Here is a 23904-nt window from a genome sequence, read left to right as displayed (position 1 = left end):
AAAGACAGGATCTCTGAACACATGAGAGCGATACAAAAACAAGACCCCAAATATCCTGTTGCCTTGCATGTAGCCAAATGTCAATCAACCATAGAAGACTTCCGCATCAGTTTCTATGGCATTGAAACAGTACCCACTCACATTAGGGGTGGCAACCGAGAGCTAACCTTGAGACGCAAAGAAGCGACCTGGATTATGCGTCTACGCAGTATCGAACTGGGCTTAAACTACGACCCTGAGATGCAATACTTCTTAGGGAACTAAATCAAATCAAACTAGTCCTCACAAAGAATCAGAACATCTCTCAAAACCCAATTCCACATTACAATAGGGGCACAAATTTGCTATATAAGATCTATGTTTATGTTTATACTACAACATGTGTGCTAACTATGTGGTCTCACACGCTTTTCTTTTTGTTGTTTGCTAGAAATTACGTAACTGTATATACTCTCTGGTTTAATTTCGTTTTGTATTTATAAATATGTATTTTGCTGTTGAATCGTCTGCTGAGTGTCACATCAAACAACACTAAACACTACCTTCATCGGGACCAAGATTTAGTATAATTAGTGCAATCTTTAGCTCCTAATACTCTCATTTAACCGGACATTAACCGGGTTTACTTCCAACTATGCGAATACGCTTTTGATTTTTTGCTCCCGTTTTAATTAACTCTGCTAAATCGTAATACCAACTGATTCTTGGGTTTTCATATATCTTTCACTCCAATTATCAGTACGCCAATTCTTAGATTTCTACCTTTATCCATCTTTTTCCATGGACTCACCCGACCCGATACTAGATTGCAGTATTTTTTCTAAATGCGGCCAACGTTTCTTCTTACTAAAAGAGACGTCACCGTTCTAGTGTTTGTAGGACTGACAGAGCAAATACCGGAAGTAAGGCTTAAATAGAGACCTCCACTTCCTGTCAGGTGACCGTTTTCGAACAACGGCACTGGGAACCACAAAGAATCCTGAAAGAATCCTTTCAGGTAAAACAGCTCGCCCTGCATTCTAACTTTTCCCTTCTCTAAAACAAACCGCATTATAAGGAGAAAAGATCAAACCACTCGTGGTTTCTCATTATTTACTCTACAGGTGTACCCGCCTGAATACTCGATTTCTAGCGTAACAGCTATAATCTCTTCTCCTCCCGGTCATGGTTACCCTATAACCCTTTTAAGGTAGGAATATTTATCAATGGTTTGTTTCTATGCAGTACTAGCTCCTATAATGGCTTTACATGACATGGTATATATCACTGTCTCGTCTCTTAACGTTTTTGACACAAACTATGTTTACCTGTAGGAACCACCTGACTACGTTTCCTAGCGTATTAACAATACTCGTCAACACTACTTCCGGTTTTTCTTTTTAAAGGGTGAGTTACGTACCAATGCTTAGATACTGTTCTGGGACTAGAATCATATTCAGCCTCACAATTGTTATATCCCACACTTCAGTTACTGTAACGACACAAATGCGTATACTGGATGAACACGAGTTATTTTGTATTTGGTGTTCTGAAGTGAAATATACAAATGCTTTTTCTAAGCACACTCTCCTAAATAGATATCCTCCTTTTTCCAAGTCTGGCGCTCACACTAACCAGTGGCGTACCAAATGATAGTGTCTCAGAATAACATCGCAATAATACTTGGAGTATCAATTACATGGGAATGAGCACTAGGGTTCTATCAATCTGTAATTTCATCGTGTGAGTTGACAAAATCCATGAACTAAGACTAAAACAGGCTAGAACATCTCTTTCTGTACATATAACAGCACTGTTCGCTCCTGCCTAGCGTATTATATGGAATTGTCAATATATATAGCTATAAAGCCTTCCTTTTTGAAATATAATTGACAGGATTGAGAAACTAAAAAGTCACTATAAGTCACAATGGGGCATGAACCCGCATATAAACACAGACACCTTTTCACTCGTTTTTTCACCAATTTTAATATTCTTTCCCGTGTCTTCTCTTTTTCTTTAAATATTATCCACGCACACTGGTCAATGTGTTTGCTTTTAATGATGTTAATAACTTTAGTCTGCTAAAGTCACATCCACACAATCTGTATACCCACGATAAAAGATCACCACCTCTCACAGTCACGAATAGCATAGATATCAAGTCACACTTATATGACACAATGTCACTCAATGGCATGCCCGCCTTATGTCACCAAGGGTCACCAAACACGTTTGCACTCATGTCAAATCAACCATACAAATGTATCTTTTGTATCTATACCCAGCCCTGAAGATTCGCAGTCTGTTTCCCTGCGATGAAACACGTGTTGGCCAGAACAAGAGGAACAATAAATTTGTTTTCCATAACAAGGATTCTACCTTATTGAACTTTCTTTCTGTTGATTCTGAAACACTATTGATGTGCGCAATTCACTACTGCACCACAACTAGGATTTACCGAGCCCTTATGATATTTTCCTAGAGCAGGGGCTTTTGTTGTTTTTGTACAAATTAGTGTGGATTTGTAATCCACCTCTGAGCGGTTACGAGGGATTACCGCCTGCCCCCTTGCCTGGAGCCTGACACTCTGCAACACGATACTGTGCGGTTACTAGGTAGTGCGCCTGTCTTATTCTGGAATACCTTAAACCCTCCCAGTGTATCAATAGATCGCTGTGTTAGCCGAGACATGCTTGTTTGCAGTTCCTCCGGGGTACGGAGTGCTGCGTCTTTTGTGCGATCTGTCAATAAAAAGAGTTGTTAAAAAAATAATCATCAGTTGGTTTGCTGGTACAATTGGCTGTCTCAATGCTCTCCCCATAATAATTTCGTGTGGGGATAATCCCGTTTTTTTTATCAGGAATACTTCTCAGACTCATCAATTCCAGGGGTAAAGCATCTGGCAATGTCAGTGCTATGGATGCACAGACTTTTGATAGTCTAGACTTGATAGTGCCATCAATTTGCTCAACCACTCCTGATGCTTCTGGTTGATAAGCACAAAACAGCTTTTGTTCAATTTGTAATGCTGCACAAATCATCCAAATTATTTCCTTATTAAAATGTGTTCCTCTATCTGTTTCTAAAGAGACTGGAATCCAAACCTAGAAATTATCTCTCTTAAAAGCAATTTAGCAGCTGTTAAGCAATCATTTCTTATTGTTGGATATGCTTCCTCCCAACTAGAAAACAGACAAACAACCACCAACACATATTTTAGTCCATTACAAGGAGGAATTTCAATAAAATCTGCCTGCAACCTAGTAAATGCTCCTGTTGCCTTTTCAATTCGACCCCAACTAACAACTTTTTTTTGTCCCTGGATTTTGCTGCTCGCACACTGTGCATCTTTGGCGTAGACTCTCTGCAATGACCTTAAACTTTGAATTGTAACAACTGTTTATAAAATCTAATCATAGCTTCTCTTCCAATATGTTCTATTCCATGGTACATCCTCACCATCTGTGAAAGTAAACAGCCTGGCATTACAAGTCTGTCATCTACATACACCCATACTTCATCATCAGATCTTTTTTTCAGCCCGATTTGATCCAAATCTCTTTTTCCTCTTTGCTAGCTTCTTATGCAACTGTTTGATTTCATCCCATGTTTCAATAGCAGAGAACATCAAGTAACAATTTGTATTATCATTCTCTTTCCCTCTGTTTATTGAAATTACATTTTGTGCACAGAAACGAGCCACTTGGTCTGCGTATCTGTTTCCACGGTTCACAGTCATTTCCTGACTTATGTGCCGAACATTTAACCCATGCAATCCTTTTAGGCAATTGTGTGCATTGAGTAAATCCTTTACATTTTTACGCTTAAGGATTGGATATCCTGAAGAAGTCAGAAATCCACGTTGCATCCACAATTTACCAAAATCGTGCACCACCCAAAACCATATTGATTATCAGTGAATACGGTTTATCTCAAATGTTGCCAAATATACATGCCCTGGTCAATGCGACCAACTCAGAAATGTGTGCTGAATTTACCTCTCAGACCAGATCCATCTACAAACATCACACAATCTGATTCCTCCAATGGTGTTTCTCTTATATCAGGTCTTGGTTTTGTACACAATTCCGTCACATCCAAACAATCATGATCTACTTTGTCTTCCACTTCTTCACAATTTGAACTCGACAACAAAGTTGCTGGATTCAATGTTGTACATCTTGTCACTGTCACATTTTCAGCACCCAGAATCACTCTCTCGTACTTAGTCAAACGACAATATGTCATGTGCTGAGTCCTGGTACGGGTCAGCAAAATTTCAACAGAATGTGGCACATACACTTTCACTGGATGTCCCATAACAATTGCTTCACTCTGCCCAAGACTCACAGAAGTGGCAGCCGCTGCTTTCAAACAACCTGGTAATGCTTTAGCCACCGAGTCCAAATTAGCAGAAAAATATGCCACTGGTCAACGTGCCATTCCATGTGTTTGTGTCAGAACTAAGGGCCAGATGTATGAAGCTCAAATGGGTTCGCAAACGCCGAAATATGGCGTTTGCAAACTCATTTGAGCAAAATGGTATGTATGTAGCAAATTTCAGTGCAAAATAAGGAATCGCAAATTTGCGATTCCTTATTTTGCGATTGCAATGTATGATGCAAAAAAAATTCGCTAATTGTCCCTAAGGAATCGCAAATTACCACCAACTTCAAGTTGGTGGTAATTTGCGATTTTCTTGAAAAATGCCCATTTTTGCAGTTTTCAAAGTGCCATGTGATGCACATACATGCCCTTAGGGCATGTATGTGCACCACATGTGCATCCATTCATATTTCAGGGGTGCAACAGGGTGTCCTTTGGACACCCTTGCACCCTTGAAATTATTCTCAATTTGCGATTAGCAAATTGCGAATCGCAAATTGAGAATAATTTCACATTAATTCCTATGGGCCTCCAGGCCCAGAGAAATGAATGGGAAATTATTCCTTAATTGCGATTAGCAATTTGCTAATCGCAATTAAGGAATTTTAAGAAATTGCAAAAAAATAGCGAATTTCTACATACATACCATTTTGCAATTCTCAAATAGCGATTCCTTAAAATCGCTATTTGAGATTCGCAAAAGTGCATCTTGATACAAAAGTGCACATCCATTCTCTTTACAACAGAACAATGCAAAATCTTTTGTATCATCTGGCTTTCCCAATGCTGTGCTCGACAAAGACTATCTCGCAGCTCAATAAAAGCTTTCATGCTCTCGTCATCCAATTTAATTGGATCAGTCACAACTTTGTGAGTCCACCTTTGCAAAGGCTTAGCAATCAATGAGAATCCACTAATCCATTGCCTACAATGTCCAACCATGTCCAGAAACATTCAAACTTCTTTCTGTGTTTTCGCAGGCTCCATTTGTCAGACTGTATTAATTCGATCCTGTAATACTTTCCTAACTCCTTTCCCAATTTTGTATACCAAATATTTAACCTCTTTTTGACAAAATTGTAATTTTGCTGGTGACACTTTATGCCCACCTTCTGCAACATGGTTCAGTAAAGCAATTGTATCTGTCACACAGGCCTCTCGTGTTTTTGATGCCACCAAAAGGTCATCAACGTACTGCACTAACACTGAATTCTCTGGCATAACTAATGTCTCTAAAAATTTCTTCAAAATCTGATTAAAAATTGAAGGACTCTCTGTATACCCTTGAGGAACTCAGCACCATGTCAAAACATGGACTCCGAACCAGAAAGCAAATAAATATTGGCTATCCGGATGTAAAGGTATCAAGAAAAATCCTTGCCACAAATAAATCACTGTATACCATTCTGCATCACAAGGAATTTGATAAAGAATCACTGCTGGGTTTGGCACTATCAAGCAACAAGGTACCATAATCTTATTATTCGTAGGCAAATCTAGTACTATTCTGTACTTTCCACTCTATTTAATTCCCATAATAGGTGAATTGTGAGGACTTCTTAATATTTCTTTCAGAATGCCCTGTTCAATCACTTGTTCTATTACAGCAGTAACTTCTGCTATAGTCTCAGGATTCATCTTATACAGTGGTGTTTTTAGGAACTCTGCACCTGGTTTGACCATAACTTGAATAGGATCAACACCCTTCATTAATCTGATATCTTTTCCTGTAAAATCCCACACATCATTTCTTACTGTGTCTCTCAATTCACCAGGCAAGTCCTCCAACGTGAGTAAGGAATATAATTGATTCACTTCAGTCCCTTGTTTTGCTAACATCATTTTAAAAGCAACATCTTCCTCTGGTGTCTGGAAAGCAATACCATCCGGTGTACAATAGATGGTGCAAATAATTTGGAAAGTAAATCCCTACCTAAAAGATTTACTGTATATGTGTCTCAAACTACAAAACAATGCATATCTCTGAATTTTCCTATAAGGACCTCCATTGGTTTTTTTATTGGAGTCTTAATATATTTATTTGAAACTCCCACAACTTGGATAGTTTCTCCTGAGAGGGGTAGGTTTGTAATTTCTGCTGTTCTTACAGTAGAACAGGTAGCACCAGGGTTCACAAGTCATGTAATTTCATTACCTTCCACTTTCCCATCAACAAAAGGGCCTGATTGATCTACCTCTAGAGATTTGCCAAGCACGCACTCTTCCTGCGCATTTGGATGACATAAACTGTAGGATTGGTGGCAGACTAACTGAGCACCTCCACTGCGTATGTTAGCGTGTTTGCATTAGCTAGCTCACAGTGCCACTAGGAGCTCCTCTTATTGGGGAGAGAATAGTTTCTGGCAACCTTAAACATGACAACCCTGATCCCCCAGGATCGTGGTAACAATGTACTACCTTTCTCTCAGTCACTCGTGCTCACTTAGTTTCTCTCAGAAAGTTATACAGAAGAAACAGTTGAGCGTGTTACAATAAATATTTACTGCACAGCTGTTCTTCTAGTCTACAATATATGTGCTGCGACAACCATTAGATAATAACAGAGAGATATGATCAGCAGTACAGTGAATATAAAAGGACAGTACAGTTCTACCATTTTGCAATAGTCATGAACAATGTTCCCTCTAATTATATTTCTTATGTGTGCTGCAGAGTAAGGTCTCTGTGCGCTGCAGCCAAGGCTATGTGCGCCAAGAACCTGACCGCACGTGTAGACCAGGGCTTTGAGTGGGATGAAAATACTCGGGGATCTATGAAAGGGGCGTAACCGATGAAATTAAGGATGTGGCTTAAAAGCAATTAAGCTAAAAATATGTGCATCGCATAGTGTGCCACCCTACTGATATTTTGCTGCTTCTGTCGTTGCATCCAGATATATAATACAAATAACATTACACCTACAAGAAGCCAAGACTATTGGCTTTGTCAATGGTTGTTTTTTTGCATCAAGTTGTATATAATATTGAAAATGCTTTCGCTCTTGTGATTGGGATTGTGGCTTAATACTCGAGCTGTCGATTTAGGAGATGGGTTTTTAGTCTCGGGTCCGCCTAACTAACATCCTGTGATTCTGGGCAAATCAATTAATCTCCCCATGCATACAAAAAATATATAATAAATTATGTAAAGCGCTCCAATCTTTTCGGTTGAGTTCCCACTATATAAAAACTTGCTGCATTTCTTTTCTAAATACGGGGTAGAAACCATAACAGATGGAGAAAGAATGAGGAAAATAGAGGGAAAGAGAAAGGGAGGGCAGAAAGGAAGAATGAAATATAGGAAATAGGACGCTGGATGAAAGGCTTAAAGGGTGGAGAGATTAATAGATAGGAGGGATGAAAGGACCTCTTCGAGGGAGGACAGACCTTACTAGCTGAACTCTCCTGATGGCATTTGAGGTACCGATCAAATTAGGGGGGAGTTAGGTTGCTTTTTACCGACAATACGTCTTCGACAACAGCTAAAGGCTGTCTATAGGCGAGACCTGAAAAGGCCTGGCTAGGGAAAGGTTTAAAGTTAGTGGCCCCTAAGCCCAGGGGCATGAGGGGCTTACAGCCATCTCTCTTTTACCACCAGATAACAGTTCCGGGAGTTAATCATTTAAACGTAAGGGGGTATTGGTTCTAATCTTGTGGAATGATTACTTCTGGCTTTTTCTTATGAATCATATGGCAATAAAAACACTAACTTATTATTTATGTCTTTTGAACTTTTAAACAAAACAGCCAAGGGGATGAAGGAAAGGCAATGTCTTTTGGATGTACAACACATGGAGCTTTTAGAGAAATGCATAGCTGACAATTTACGCAGCTCTCTGATTCTCCTACATGCGCCACTGTAACATGGGGTTTTCTCCAACGTGTCATACTGGAACCATTGGACAAACCTTCATTTCACACATTACCCTCCGCTTCCTCTTATCTTGAATGTTGGTGCTGTAACTCTACCTTGCTTTGTGAATTGAGTGACGTTAATTCACTTACGAGTTTGATGAAGTGAGTGTATAGTGCTTTTTGAAGAAATTGTTTTGAGCTTTTTCTGCATTCAGTATGGGTCGTTGTATGTGAATTATGTGGGCATTTGTGAAAGTATTCCTGTTAATCACAGCGCCCGTCATGCGCTGCAATTAACATGAATACTTTCACAAATGCCCACAAACCAGCCCGCAGCCTCTCTCTATTGAGAAAAGTCATGCATCAAGTCCAAAAGCACAACATGTGCTTTACACATCGTGTTTTCAGACTTGCTTCATTTCTTTTCTAAATACAGCACGGCTGGGTGCTGATTGTGGGCCTTTGTGAAAGGATTCCTGTTAATCACAGCGCCCGCCATGCACTGCAATTAACAGGAACCCAGCAGCACTGTATTTAGAAAAGAAAAGAAGCAAGTCTGAAAACACGACGTTTTGAGTGCACTGCTAGCACATTGTATCCTATTTCTGCCCGAGAGAAGGGCCTGTGCGGAGCTACAGCGACCCCAGTGCCTATGTTTGGTCACACTTTGTCACATTCACTGCTTTATCTTGTACATGTGTTACATAAACTTGTACATAAAAGGATTCCTGTTAATCACAGCGCCCGTCATGCGCTGTAATTAACAGGAATATTATCACAAAGGCCCACAATCAGCACCCAGCGGCGCTGTATTTAGAAAAGAAATGAAGCAATTCTGAAAGCACGACGGGTGCTTTACAGGTCGTGCTTTCAGACTTGCTTCATTTCTTTTTTAAATACAGCGCCGCTGGGTGCTGATTGTGAACATTTATAAAAATATTCCTGTTAATTGCAGCGCATGACGGGTGCTGTGATTAACAGGAATACTTTCCCAAAGCCTCAGGCCACTGGTAAATTGTCGTTTTTCGCCGCTCGCATTTTAAAAGCGGGCGGCGGCGAGATTGTGTGCGCACTTCACACAGGATACGATGCGCTCGGTGCCTTAAAGGTGCACGGGCGTGCAGGCGCGCACGTTAGAGGGAACATTGGTCATGAACACATACATGGATATAAAATGCATGATAAAAGAAAGTGCGCATACTCCTACGATGCCTACCTAGATGTACCTAAGTGTACCGAGCATGTGTGTAGGTGTGCAGCCAAGAATCCCTCTAGGTTTAGTCTAACCCCATTACCTGAAGCAAGAGTGTGTAGCACCCTGTCCTGTTCTCAAGTTGGACACCCCAGAAGGGATGCTTAGACCACTGTCAGCTGGAGCGTCTGCCTCAGCGTCAGTGTGTCAGCCTGGAAGTCTCTGTTCCTTCTGTCTAACACTAGCAAGAGGTGTTGTATTTATAAAGGAAGTATCTAGGGTTCCTTTGTCCCTTGTTTCTTGTATTAGCCATTGTTGGATTTAAGGATGACGTACGGGATGAATCGTGTACGTAGATATCGGGAGGAAGGTGGTGTAGCCCCAGCCTGGTTTCCAAGAACACTTATGAATTTTCATTCATACTGTGTCAGTCTAAAGATGAAGTCATAGAACGCCATTGTTCAGGGAAACCCTCCTTCTGTGCCCAGGACTAGAACTAGGTAAAGGTTAAATCCTAAAAAGGCTTGTTACTGTATAGTGTAGGGTAGGTGAAAGGGTAGGATGTTACCCAGGCCTATATTAGGGTACCTATATGAAACATAACAGTCTCAATCCAAATACAAACCTGTACACAAAGTGTCCCATATCTTTATAAGTTATACTTTCAAAGCCACTATACTGTTTAAACACATGTAAAAGCCTTTCATAATATGCATATACTGATTCTTTTGGCTCCTGTGTCGTCCTATCAATTTTAACCCAATCTGTTTCTTTTGGAGAAATGTTACCCTTCAAATAAGTAATCACTTGATTATATTTTTTCATCACTTCTGAAGGTGCTCCTGTTTTTACATCCCTAGGAAATTTCTCTTTTGGCCAATCAACTGCAATTTTACATTCAGTCCATAGGTCAGCTGAAACTACAATGTCAAACAAACCATTCAAGTCTTTCAATAAGCCCTTCAAAACCTTTACAAACCTCTCCACCTGTTTATACCACTCAACAGGCTTTTCTCTCAATCTGGGGAAGTCGTTAGTAAAAGACAATATATCCTGTCTTGACCAAGGAATGTGAACATATCCACCACCTGGAACTTCTCCTATCGGATATATAATTTCAACTTGCTCTACTTCTCTTAACGGAAGTAAAGAAGATATATCCACATTCGTAGCAACGATTTCTTAGTTCTTTTTGACCATCTTCCTTTCCATCTTTCCTCATCACCTCATCTCTTCAAGGTATTAATAAACTGTTTAATTTACAAATGTTTGCCAGATGTATTCAAATTCTCTAAATCCTTATCAGTAAAGTTTAATCTATATGTTTTCTGCAAAGCTTTAGATTTCCCAATATCCACTCCATATTCCTATGCAACTTCTACCAATTCCTCATGCAAATTCTTTGCTCTCCATGTAATATTTGTGCACAAAATAGCAACTCTTCATCCTGATATTTACTCAATCTCTCTGGGCTTATTGTACCATTAATCATTTCTTCTAGATCTACTCTCAATTTGGACTTATTAGTTTCTATTCCTCTTATCCAATCATCTAACTCCTCTGGTGAAGGTCCCACTGAACCCCATGATACTGGAGTCGTTTCGATCCCATTCTGCAATAATTTCCTAGGATCTATCTGCACACTTTTTTGGTGTTTCAGCCACATTTCCTTTTACTGGAGGATCAATTAATGTGACAATCCTCTCAACTTGTTCCGATCTTCTAGAATTCCTTACATTATTCATAAGAATTGTCAATGCATGTACTCTTGAAATATTTTGGCCCTCATTATACAATGGAACTAAAGGACCAATTGTTACTGGTACGGACAATGCTTCTGCATTTAAACTCATCTGACTAATTTTCAGAGTCAACTCCTCTCTTGTTCTATTTAACATGTCAATCTCTCTTTCTTGTAACTCTCGAGTACCTAATGAAATCCGTGAAGCTGCCGGAACATGTGTAACTTGTGGAATTTCTATTTCAATTAACGGTGCATTCGAAGAAATCCCATCCGGGCTCTCCTGATATGATGGAGGTCTCTTTAATAGCATCTCATCTAGTAATTCATCATCAATTTCATTTAGATCCATATCTAATTCTGAAGTCTCTACATTATTCCTTTTCTCTTTACTTTTTCCTCCACCCTGATCCGCAGCAACTTTTACTCCAGCCTGATCCTCAGCAACTATTACTGAATATACCCCATCCACGATCACTTCTCTTCTCCATTTTTTTCATCTGATCATCCCACCTAGCTTCTGAATATCTCCTCAATGTATTCCTATATCCCATACCTGTCTCTCTCTCTTTTATACGCCTCATGTTCCCACTCTTCAAGCGCTTCATACTGCATAGGCCTAGGATTTGGTTTTAAAGAATTAATTTGTCTCCTCAAATTCTCCGAATATCCTCACATTAAAAGAACCATGCTTTGGGAAAGCCAAAACGCCATCATCTTTTATGTAACCCATCCAATTCTCTAACCATGTATATGTATGAAATCCATGCTCTAACATCATGAAAGAAGCAGGCGATATTGAAGGCGGTACAGGAAGTCCCTTTCTAGTAACTATCGGCTTGTCCTTTATGAACGAAATCTTGTAGTCTTCTTACCATCTTCATTTTAATCTCTCTTTTTCTTACTAAACAAACCAGAAACAAAGAAATCTTCTGTAAAGCTTCTCGTTCTATTAGCTGAATCTCAACCAATACCAGTGAGACGCACACCATCCAACCTATCACAGCTCACTATACACACACTATCTCAACCAATGCCAGCACTGCTCACACCAAGCAACCAATCATGGCTTGCTATGCGCCCACTGTCTCAACCAATACCAGCGCAGCTCTTTATGACGTCAGTATATCTGCTGCTATTGACTCTCTCTTTACAAAATAATACAGCAATGTACTACGTGGTTTCTCAGAACTAAATTCTTGTTAGAAACAACACAAAACAATACTACTTTGTTTGCTCCACTAATTAAAGAGAGAGTTTGAACATTCAAAGAAATTATTTTACTTCTAGTAAAATAATGACCAGCACTACTCTATTCCCAATCAAGTGAAAAGAGGTCTAAGTACTCTTTTCGAAATACTAGCCAAAGTGTTCGGAAGAGAACTTTTGAGAGAAAAAGTCTTGGTTCACCTTTGGGGACGTAAAGCTAAAATTTCGGAAACAGAATTTCACTTTTCACTCAACAGAATAAATACCTAATTAACATTAACAGCATCTCGCTGTTTGATATTACAACAACAGACAAAGAACTTCCAGTGTAATATTTCTTTCACACTATGTCTATGCCACTACGGCTTAAATTAATATCCGGGGATCTTAGGCAACTCCGTACCCGTACTTCCAGACTATACAAAAACAAAATACTAACTTTCCATAATAATGATGAATAATCAATCATTATTGTCATCATTATTGTCAAACTAATCAATAATAACCATCCTCTGTTACCAAAACTGATCCAGCGCTCAGAGATCAATACATTTGCAATAAACAAGGCCCAATTACATTACCCTAACAAGTCCCTTCACGCTTGATTCAGTGTAATGCAAAGTTCATAAGCTCTAGACTGACCAAGCACCCGAGAAAAATATATTCTTATTAGTATAGCTGATAGAGTACTCTATATATTAGTCAATTGAAAAAATTGTCACAAACAGAAGACTTCCCAAACAAAAAGTATTAAGCAGTCATATGTCTTGATTGTAGATATATCAAATCTTTTATTGAAATTCTATTACTCTCCTTTTTCTTGATTTAAAAAACACCACACAATTGCTTTGCCGCCAACGCGTTTCATCCCCCTTGGGACTTCTTCAGGGCTTATTGTAGTCTTGTTTCTTAAGTTGTTGATAAGTATGGCTCCAAGCCAGCCTTAGCAGCAACCATGATAAAACAAAGTGTATTTATTTCAAAATATTTCCGAATATGGTGTCAAATCTGTCTTGTTCTTTCTTTATTATGAAGGAGTAGTAGAATCAATCCCCGTTGCTCATGAGGATTCTTATATTCTGGATGGATTATCCCGATTATTGATTTCGCCTAGACAAAGTTGGTGCTCAGTACTTGTGACCTTTCTTCACAATGGATGGACTGTGCCCTTTAGTGAGTTCGATCAGTCATCGTCAGTGTTCCATTCTCTCTTTCCATAAATACAGCAATGTCGCTTCCTCTATGTAAACACAATCCGCACCGTCGCTCCACAGTTTCTCCAAAATGTGGCGATGACATCTTTTAATATTTAAATCGTTATAGGCAAAAATCCTTCTACAGGAAACGTTCATCACTTGCTGATTGTTTTTCGTCTCCACGTTTAACTTTTGGCAGGCACACATAAATTCGAAGGTCGCTCGCCTTTGCCTTCCCTCCACATTCTTCTTTGCTTTTCAGTTAATAAATGTTTTTCTTTCCTTAACCCATGCTTCTATGGAAAATAAAACAAGCATTATTACTCATTTTGCAATGCTTTTTCTTTACGAACCCTCCAAATGCTGCATCTAACCATGCTCAAACCATGTTAATGTTTTCCCAAGCAAACGTTAATAACGTGCACAAAAGTAGCATTAATCTCTTTATTTTCATTAGTCAAGCATTTGCGGCCTAGTCCAGTGCTTAAGTTTACAAAGGTCAATGACACAAGCCAATTAAAAATGTAGGCAGGGCTTCGAAGCCATACTCCACTACTACATGCCTCACAGAGCGAACAGCGCATGTGCGCAGCGGATAGGCTTGAATGTCTATTTAGGGCACTATTTAATATTGTATCTGCCTGAGGGCTCTTGTGTTAGAGTAATCGGAACGATTTGATGAAGCATGCAATGGAGACATCAAGAACATTTGTACAACTCGTTTGCCTGACAAACAGCATTTTCATGCTGAAGATCCAAACCTTTTGCCCTTTTTCTTCCACTTGGCTGGTGCATGTTACCTTTATGCTAGAAATGTGCTTTTGTCTTATTATATAGTTCTTGCTGCATGATATTTTCTTGAGAGAAGCGAATATTTACACTATATATATCACTGAAAAGGTTACAGGGACGTTATAGTTAGGCTCCGTTCACTCCAACAAAACCAGTGAAATTCAGAACTCGCACCCCCGTAATGCACTGCTTATGACCTCATATATTACTTTACTCATGACATGGGTACTAGCATTCCTGATGACATCATCCAGTGATTTTGTGAATGTTTTAAAATAAGTTTATGAAGGTTCAATATATATACCAAGGTGTACTGGTGAATCAGTGGGTGTATGAGTGCCTCATTGGATGATTCAGTGGGTGCATGACTAACTGTATAAGTGAGTGATTAGTTGTCTCTGTGAATGTATGGGTGAGTGCCTGGTTGTGTGAATGTCTGTATCTTTCTGTAAGTTGGTGTCTAAGTGGTTGAATGGGTGTGTGACTGGGTACATGAGTTTCTGAATGGGTGAGTGATTGGTTGTCTGAGTACCTCTATGGGTGACTGAGGGGGTCATTAGGATGTCAGGCGGATTGCCTCCGCCAGGTTGGCGGTGGCCACCGCCGGCCTGGTGGAGGCAATCCGCCCGACATCGCTGCATGGATTCCCCCCGCCTTCCTAATCTGGCGGGGGGGGAAGGCGGCAGATGGAAAGACCGCCCGCCGCTTTACCGCCGCGGTCGCCTTGCGACCACGGCGGTAATACAAATATATGGTATGATGATATGATGAGCAATTCATACCCGGACAACGTCGGGACGGGCTGCTAGTATATATATATATATATATATATATATATATATATATATATATATTGCATTCTATGTGATCAAGCGCTCTATGGAGCGCGAAACGCGTCACATTGGGTTTATGGCGTGAATAAACCTTACTGCTTGGACTATATATGTGAGCTGTTGTTATTTGACCCGAGTGCCCGTTTTGGAAATATATATATATATATATATATTTCATTCTATTTCAATTGTTCATTTAATCATTCATTTGACATTTGGGAGTCTGCCATGATTGGTATATTCGGCCTGTCTTTTTAAAAGGTTGCATTAATAAACTTGTATATATTATTTTTCCTACATTTGGGTTCGTTTTCTTCCTCGTCTTAAGGAAGTGCTGGATTTTGGGGGTGTTGGGTTAGGGTGTGTTCTTTTAGCAAAAAGCACATTCATTACACCGAGCTGCCAACACCACAGCTCACCTGGAGAACCCCATTAGCAGATGGGAAGGGTTTGGTTGAATCACTGCCGTTTCCACGACCCAATGCTTATACATGGTAGCCTACAACAACCAAAGCATAGCAGGGGTGGGGTGGTTATCTGAGTGTCATAAACCGCAACACTACAAGCACACACCACTGGAGCTACCTCCCAACAACAAAATACTATTTGTCACTGACATTCTAAAAAATGCCCCGGTTACTTACCGGTAATCTTCATTACTCCGAGTCCATGTCTTCCTCGCCACAGTAATCACATATGAGCCTCCGGCTCCACACAGAACTCCAAGTATAAAAAACAGCGCTCTAGTCTCCCTCCCCTCCTCCAAGATGGCCCCCAGTGGCTCCAGCCAATCCCATAAAGGGACACAGAAGCACCAACACGACCTGAAGAACCAAGCCGTAGACATGAAGCCACCACCAGGGCCGGGAGGGAAGGGAAACTATACTGTGGCGAGGAAGACATGGACTCGGAGTAATGAAGATTACCGGTAAGTAACCGGGGCATTACCTCCTCGTCCTGTCTTCCTCGCCACAGTAATCACATATGAGCCGATACCAAAGCAATCAGCTTCATATAAGGACATAGACCACACCAGCAGTGTAGCGAATACATATTTTAATTAACAGAGGTATAGCAACAAAAAGAAAAACCTCTTAAGGAACCCCCGCTGACAAAACAGAAGAGGCAAAAGACACAGAACCCCCACCCCCAACCTGGAGGCGGTAATGGGACATGAAGGTATGCGGGGAAGACCACGTAGCAGCCCTGCAAACATCCTCCATGGACACCCCTTTGAAAGAAGCCCAGGATACAGCCACAGACCTGGTGGAACGACCCTGAACAGGAAGGGAGGGGACCTCAGAAACCGAAGCATAGGCCAACAGAATGGCCTCCTTAATCCACCGACTGATCGTGGAGAGGGAGGGTTTCAGGCCCTGACGCGACAGACCAAAATTGACAAACAAGTTGTCCACTTTACAAAAGGAAGACGTGCGTGACAAATAAATCAATCAATAAGGCACGACGAACATCCAATAAGTGCAAAAGGGATTCCTCAGCCGAGGCCGGATCAGGACACAGAACCAGAAGAACCACCTCAGCAGACCGGTGAAAATAAGAATCCACTTAAGGAACAAAGGTAGGATGAGGGCGCAAGACCACACGGTCCGACAAAACCAACAAAAATGGGGCAGAACGAAGGAAAGCACCCAACTCACCCATATGCCTGGCAGAAGCAATCGCCACAAGAAACACCACCTTGAGTGTCAAAAACTTCAAGTCCACCGACTCCAAAGGCTCGAAAGGAGCCAATTGTAGGGAACGTAAAACCAACGGAAGGTCCCAAGGAGGAGGACACATGATAGGACGGGGGCGTTGGAAAGAAAGAGACTTAAACAGTCTAGAAACCAATGGAGAAATTGAAACCAAAGGTAGGACATGAAAAGCCCGAATGGCGGCCCATTGAGCTCGAAGAGTCGAAACGGCCAAGCCCAACACAAACCCATCATTCAGAAAATCCAGAATGCGAGCCGGATCTAAAGAATCCAAAGACAGCCCACGACCAACACACCAAGAAGCAAAATTATCCCAGTGCTTGGCGTAGGACTTAAGCGTAGACGGCCGTCGTGACTGTTGAATGACCCCAGCCACAGTCACCGAACAACCCTCACGAATCAGAGAATCCCTCTCAAGAGCCAGGCCCGCAGACCCTTTGAACGGAACACAGGCAGGGGAAGAAGAGGACCCAACAGAGGATAAGGCACGAACGGCAATGTCCACCCCGGAGACACCGCCAACTCCAACAGTAGGGGATACCAAGGGCGACGCTTCCAACAAGGAAGCAACCAGCAGCACAAAGGACCCCTCCCTCTTGATCTTCCGTAACACAGCAGGAAGCAGGGGAACAGGGGGGAACGCATACAACAGACCCTTCGGCCAAAGGAACGAAAGCGCGTCCACTCTCCAGGCATCTCGGCAAGGCATAATCGTGCAAAAGCAACGGATCTGGGCATTGTCCCGGGAGGCAAACAGGTCCACAATCGGACACCCAAACATCATCTGCAACCTCTTGAACATCCATCGCATGAGGGACAAGGACCCCATGGAAGGAAAAACCCGGCTCAGACAATCCGCCACAGAATTCTCCGCTCCAGGCAGGTAAATGGCAGACAGGGACTCCAGATGCAACTCCGCCCAACAACAAATTTGACGGCTGAGGCAACTGAGGGAGCGAACCCTGCACCCCCATTGATGGTTCGCATAAGACATGACAACCTGATTGTCCGTTCGGATCTACACGTGGTGACCCCGAACAAGATCCGAGAAATTCAACAGACCCAGAAGGACAGCCTTCAACGCCTTGTAGTTGGAGGAACATGACAACATCGACTGAGGCCAAATCCCCTGAGTCGTCGAATCCCCCAGAGTAGCCCCCCACCCTAGCAGGCTGGCATCGGTAGTGACCACTCGGGTGGGAACAATCAGAAAGGGGCCGCCCCTGGATAGATTCTCGTCGACCAACCACCAACTCAGGACCCCCCGAACAGCATCCGACATAGGAACCAGAACACCCATATCGAGGGAACAGGGGTCCCAATGCGACAAAATGTGGGACACCACCGGGTACATGTGGAGGCGAGCCCACGGCACCGTCAATAACGAAGCAGACATCAGACCCTGAACCCTCAACCACAGGCTCACTGGATGCGAATGCCCCACCAACAGGGCACGGACAGCAGACATTAGGGACAGAATTCTGGGAGGGGGCAGGAACACCATCCCCAACCGAGTCTTGAATAGAGCCCCTATGAAAGTCAAATCCTGCGCAGGAACCAGGGAGGACTTCGGTACATTCACGAGGAACCCATGATGCTCCAGGACATGGCACACCCTCTGGACATGTAACTCCGCCTTTGGAAGAGAAGAAGCAGAAATTAAAATGTCGTCCAGATACGGAAAAACACTAATGCCCTCCCCATGTAAGTATCCAATAAGAGGAGCCAGCATCTTAGTAAAGATCCTGGGAGCAGAGCGGAGCCCAAAAGGCAATACCTGGAACTGGTAATGACGACCCATTACGCAAAACCGGAGAAACTTCTGAAAGGCCGGATGAACAGGAATATGCAGGTAAGCATCCCTCAAGTCTATTGACGCAAGGAAATCGCCCTGAAACACCAGAGGAAGAATCAACTGAAGTGAAACCATCTTGAACTTCTGGCGAGGGATGAAAGTGTTGACCCACTTCAGATCCATCACAGGCCGAAGATCCCCGGTGCGCTTGGACACCAGAAAAAGTATGGAATACACCCCCTTTCCCACTTGATCGCAGGGCACAGGAATCACCGCCTTTTTGACCACCATGGAACCGATGCCGTCCAAAAGCGCCAACTTTTTCACAGGATCTCTGGGACAAGGAGTGGCCTTGAAACAGTCTGGGGGCGTCTGGGCAAATCCAATGCGCAAACCCTCTGAAATCACTTGAAGCACCCATTGGTCCGACACAGTCTCCCGCCAAGAGTCCATGAAGCAAGACAGGCGACCCACAACCGGACCTACACCAGGAGCGATCCAGTCAGGATTTGGAAGCAGGAGCGGAGGAGGCAGATGCACCGGAGAACCGGGAATTATCAAAGGAAGGAGCACCCCGGCCACGCCCCCTACCACGAAAGGGCTGACCCCCCCGACCCCTCTTAGAAGGACCAAAAAACCTCTGTGAACCAAAGGCCCGGAACCGGCCAGGACGTTCAGGAGCAAGCAGTTTACGATCCTCCGCCGTCTTCTTCACCATCTCATCGAGAGGCGAACCAAAAAGTTTAACCCCTGAAAAAGGGATCTTCATAAGCAAGTTTTTCTGCGCAGCATCAGCCTTCCATGAACGGAGCCACAACTGACGTCTTGCAGCCACAGAGGACCCGGCCGCTGAAGCAGCCGCCCCCAGTGAATCAAAGGAGACATCCGAAAGCAGACGAACCTGCTGCTCCATCATCGCCAGGGTAGAAGAAACATCCTCTCCCTGGTCCAACAACTCCGACAGAGACTGAAAATCCTTGAGCAAAGACTGGATAGCCTAAGACGAATAGGCTGCAGCCCTGATAGAAAAATTTGCAGCCGCAAAAGTGCGTTTCACGGCACCATCCACTTTACGGTCAACCGGGTCAGCAGGAGAAGAATCCTCCGAAACGACAGTCCCATGTGAAGACAAGCTTGCCAACAAAGAGTCAACCTTCACAGAGGCCGGGTACTTCACCGCAAAATCCTGAAGAGGGTATCTCTTACTCAAAAAACGAGGAAAAGAACCTTTGTCCACATCTTTCCATTCATTCTCCAGGACCTTCAAGACAGAGGAATGGAGAGGTAAAGAATCAGGCTCAGGACGATGATACTGCGAAAACAGATCGTCCTCCAGAGGCACCACAGAAGCAGGGAACACCAAGTTCTCGCGAATGTGACCCAGCACCTCTTTCAGGTCGGCACCCTGCACAAAGCGACCTCTGACATCAACCTCCTCCTCATTCTCAGAATCAGCAGCAGCAGCAGCGCCATCAACCCTTGCCTTCTTAGGAGGAGAGACAGGAACGTGACCCTGCAACGCAGCAGAGACCGCAGAATTTATCATTTGCTGCAAAATATCCATAGAGGGAACATGCACCCCCGAACCGGAAGCCACGTCTAAAGGATCAGGAACACCCAGACTTGAGGAAAGATCCATGACAGCCAGCCACGTGAATGAGTCAAAGAAACAAACACAGGCAAAACGAAGAACAGCCCGGTAAAGTAGGACCCGAGGTTGCTAAGCAACCCAACAAACCCCACCTTGAACCAAGCCGAAGGCACAAAAGCAGCCTGAAGAGCCGCGCGCCGCCGTAGAAAAATGAGGCACAGACCGCAGCGCGCCGAGCCCATTCAACCCCCTAACGCGTCTCCAGCTCCGCAGAAAACACGAAGAGGCAAGAAAGCACGCCAGCGCGGATACCGGAGACCGGCAGAAGGTAAGGGAATAACAAAGGAAGCCTCCGGCACCCAGAGAGCTCGCACCCGGCCGTGCAACATCCGCTCAGCAGGACGCGCGGCCGGGAAAGTGAAAAACGGCAAACAGGACACAAGGCGTCCCGCCCACAACATAACCAAACCAGCCGTTTAAAGAAAACCACGTAAGTCCGCTGAAGCGGGACACGAGGCAGCCAGGCAGTAGAAGGGGGAAACAAGACAAAACCAAAACGAAGCACAATGAATGACAAAAAAAATTGAACACAAGGCAGTCAAAATACAAATCAACTTCCCCCAACTAGATACCACAGGACAAGGGGAACTGCTAAAGCAGGACCCCAGCCCCACTCACCTGACCAGCAGGGAAAAACACAGCACTCGGAGAAGTGCAGGAAAAAAGAACAGGTCGTGTTGGTGCTCCTGTGTCCCTTTATGGGATTGGCTGGAGCCACTGGGGGCCCATCTTGGAGGAGGGGAGGGAGACTAGAGCGCTGTTTTTTATACTTGGAGTTCTGTGTGGAGCCGGAGGCTCATATGTGATTACTGTGGCGAGGAAGACAGGACGAGGAGGTAATGAATGTAACAAAAATGAACTTGAGCAAGTTGGAGTTTTGAAGGGTCGTCGACATGGTAGTTTGACACTGTGTAAGGTGAGGTATGCTAGAAAAGAAAGGGATAGCTGTTGCTCATCCACACTGAGTGCATCCTGTTTACATTGCTGCTATAAAGATTTAGTAAAGTACACACGTAACAGATCCTTCGGGTTTGCAAACAAATTGTAATTAATAACTACATTGGATTCAAAGCATGAACATTTTTATTCGGACTCCAAAACGACTAAAGACAACAGCAAAAAATACTTTTATATTCCTCTGTGTAGCAGTTTTCGTCTCACTAAAGCTTACCGTTGTATATTGTACTCTGCTGATATAGCGAACAAGCTGCTCAGGTTCCGACAGAGACGCCCATTAAATAATTACTGCTAAATGTCCCAGAAGACGATTAGTGGAAAAGTATATTTGTAGGATAAACAACTGTAAAGAAGCAGTTCCCGTGTAAATAAAGTAGCAGCGGATGCTCAGTCACCGGAGGCACATTTAGAACCTAGTTACACTGGGTGCATCCATCAATTACGATTAAATGAAATATGAGTCACGTGATCCCAGTTACACCCTGAAATGCGTCCTAGTTGTTCTCATAATGCACATAGACGTCATACCGGTTATTCCAGTATTTCAGCAGTTCAATCCCGTGTGAGCCTGGTCCAGGGGCTTAACACAAACTCTTGGGCCCCTCCTGAATAATATGACCAGAAGCCCCTCCCATGTCTCAGATATTCATAGCCTGGCTTCAGCTGAACCGGGCCGCCGGGGGGAGGTGGTGTGATTGGGGTGGGTTGGGTTGGGGGTGGGGGAGGGAAGAGTCCTTCGCGCCGCTGGTGTTGCCGGGGCGCGAATTTGGCCCCTTACTGGTCTTTGTAATGTGTCGCATGCGTGTCTGATAAATAACAACACGGCACACATTTCACGCAGCCTTCCAAACGACCACGCCCGTCCACTCCCACGGGCTAGATTAAATTCCTGACGCGAGACGCAAGGATAAACCACATAGCACGCTCACGGGGGGAATACTTGAAACCCACCTCTTTCTGACGTTCCAAATGGTGCTGCTCGAACGTCACGCACCATTACAGTTCTGCCACCGTACAGGAGCCTCGATAGTTCGCTTCAATTTTGTCAGAAGAAAAAAGCAAGGCTTCAACGCGCTTGCAAAATCAATAGCAGTTGTTCACAGCCCCCTCTCCCTCAACCTCCTTGCTTTGGCTCTGCCTCTGTCGCAATAAAAAGGTGAACAACGCATACATTAATATTTGCTCAATTTATGAAAACAAACTATTCCTATCAGTGACATTGAGTAAGCTCCAATGCTGGAAGAAAACTGTTAAACAGAACTTTCAAAACTGCCGGCTATACAAGCAGATGTTATTATATGCTAAATTCTCCGGTCATCTAAAACTTTCAACATCATCTAAAAAAAAAAAAGCATTGGCAAAGCCAATAGGTGTCTCCTTGCAACCCTGCAATTAGTTTATTTTTGCAAATCTGTGCAATAGGAATTAAAGGTTTAAAATAAATAAAACAAAATGGCAGGTAACGCTGGCTTACTTATGTCTGCAATTAAATAAGTACAAAATGTTCCACTGCAAAAATAACATTTAAAAGACCATGGAAACGAAAGCAGAGATTAAAGCAGAGATTGGCCCATCCGTCCTGGCGCTGAAGAGTGCTGTTTTTAATGCAGTCGTGCACTTGTACACAAGCAAAATTACATTTCTCATTGAAGAGAGACAATGTCTGAAGTGGACTGACGCATTTCCCCATGCTGTATTATGTGGTAGGAGGAAGCAAAATATGAATGACTGGAAACAGCTTTTAAAACAGTCTTCACCATGCAGGTAAGTACCACGCAGGTAAGAATTTGTACCTTTGCCACCCATGCCTTTACCGCATGAGTATTAAAAAAAAAATAACATAAATATGTTCTTTTTTTTTTAAAGGAAGGTAAGGGTAGTTTTAGGGTTAAGACGTGGGTAGAGGTAAATGGAGGAAGGTTAATTTTATGGTTGGGTAGTGTTAAAGGGAGATTAGTGTCATTTTAAGGTTTCCAGTAAGACAGTGGTAAAGGGAACAAGCATTTACAATGCAATGGTCTCGGCATTATTAAAGGTAGAGCTATTGGCATTGCTCATGACATTTTTTTGGGTGTTTTTTTTTTTAAATCATAAATGGCATTGTCATTTACATTCTTGTAGGTATCAAGGACCCCCTGATATGGATGCGACTCCTGGGTCAAGAAATTGTCATTTACATTGCCAATAGCGTAATCGTTAAATAAATGGCATTGTCATTTACAATGCCAATAGCCTATTCGCTCGCAAATGCATGACCTATTGCATTTACACCCACACAGAGCCACCCACACAAAGCCACCCACACACACATACAGAGCTGCACTCACAATCTGCACTCTGAATCTGCACTCTGCACTCTGAATCTGCACTCTGAATCTGCACTCTGAATCTGCATCTGCACTCTGAATCTGCACTCCGCACTTTGAATCTGCACTTTGAATCTGCACTCTGAATCTGCACTCTGCACTCTGAATCTGCACTCTGAATCTTGAATCTGCACTCTGAATCTGCACTCCGCACTTTGAATCTGCACTCTGCACTTTGAATCTGCACTCTGCACTTTGAATCTGCACTCTGCACTCTGAATCTGCACTCTGCACT

At 43.0% G+C, this 23904-nt stretch overlaps 1 protein-coding gene across 1 annotated transcript in view; it reads right to left on the bottom strand.

The window, feature by feature from the left end:
• CHDH (choline dehydrogenase) overlaps positions 1-22363 on the bottom strand; it is a 139262-nt gene extending 116899 nt beyond the window's left edge. Inside the window, exon 1 of the mRNA XM_086939144.1 lies at positions 22255-22363. The gene's annotated coding sequence lies outside the window, so the exon portion shown is untranslated. The remainder of the gene's footprint in view (positions 1-22254) is intronic.
• Positions 22364-23904: the final 1541 nt, after the last annotated feature.

Source organism: Lissotriton vulgaris, chromosome 9, assembly GCF_964263255.1.
Source record: "Lissotriton vulgaris chromosome 9, aLisVul1.2, whole genome shotgun sequence".
Lineage (NCBI taxonomy): Eukaryota > Metazoa > Chordata > Amphibia > Caudata > Salamandridae > Lissotriton > Lissotriton vulgaris.
The sequence above is the reverse complement of the archived record's forward strand: the minus strand, read 5'-3'. Positions and strand labels throughout refer to the sequence as shown.